Raw genomic sequence first — 996 nt, forward strand, 5'->3', positions numbered from 1 at the left:
AAATTTAGGAAGGTAAGTAAGCAACGTGTTATCAACTTTCAATCTAACTCCATTTGGAAGATTTAAAGCAATAGATGTAGATTTTCTGACAGCCCTTAGACTTACCTTCTCTAGCAGAGTCTTTCTTTGAGGATTGAGAGGTAATTGGAACCTATGCTGATCTTGGCGATTTCCCTCCATCCTTTTGTTGTGGCTTTTGGCAAATTCTTCATTTAGATTGTTCTCTTCTTTGTCTTGTGTCCTAAAAGTCTTCTTTTGGGACCTAGCTAACACCAAAAATTAAAAAGGAAATATGAGATTATAATTGTTAAGGGTAAAGTTACCCTTAACAAGAAACAGAGTAAAACCAATTGAAACTCAATCCAACAAACTACACGTTGCTCCCCGGGTCGTTGTAGTATAGTGGTGAGTATTCCCGCCTGTCACGCGGGTGACCCGGGTTCGATCCCCAGCAACGGCGCCATTTGATTGGTCCAAACTAAGGGGTAAAATTTGATCTTAAGTCATTTGTAAAGATAGTTAAGTACCAATCAACAATTTTATTTCCTTACTAGTAGTATTTTAGTAAGGGTCGATCCCTCAGGGAGCTAGGTAGCTAGTTAGGATGAATTTCAATTAGTATTGCAAGTTCAAGATTCATATAAACCTTTTTTGTAATGTTTTTAGTGATTAGGAAGGTTAATGTTCAATTAATAAGGATGATATGAATTTTACCAAGTGCGAAAAAAATTCCATAGAAAGTTTAGATTGAGAATGATTTTTGAGAATTTTTTCAGAATTGTTTATCGTCTCTAGAGAGAGATAAAAAATTCTGAATTTAATTGAGTGAGAAAAGGAGAGGAAGAGAGAGATAGCGCACAAGCTTGGGCGCTTCCGCCGCTGTTTGTGCGCTGGGCTTCGCCGCTCCGCCACTGGTCGCGCGCGCGAGGTCCTCTCACGTGAGGTGGACCAAAACAACGATATCTGGAGTTCCAGATATCTGTTTGACACGTGTGA

The 996-nt window shown here is 39.2% G+C and overlaps 1 non-coding gene across 1 annotated transcript; it reads left to right on the forward strand.

The window, feature by feature from the left end:
- The first annotated feature begins 388 nt into the window (after nucleotides 1-388).
- Nucleotides 389-460, forward strand: TRNAD-GUC (transfer RNA aspartic acid (anticodon GUC)). Its single transcript has one exon. It is a non-coding gene; the product is annotated as a tRNA-Asp (tRNA).
- Nucleotides 461-996: the final 536 nt, after the last annotated feature.

The sequence above is a fragment of the Wolffia australiana genome, chromosome 10, assembly GCF_029677425.1.
Source record: "Wolffia australiana isolate 7733 chromosome 10, ASM2967742v1".
NCBI classification, from domain to species: Eukaryota; Viridiplantae; Streptophyta; class Magnoliopsida; order Alismatales; family Araceae; genus Wolffia; species Wolffia australiana.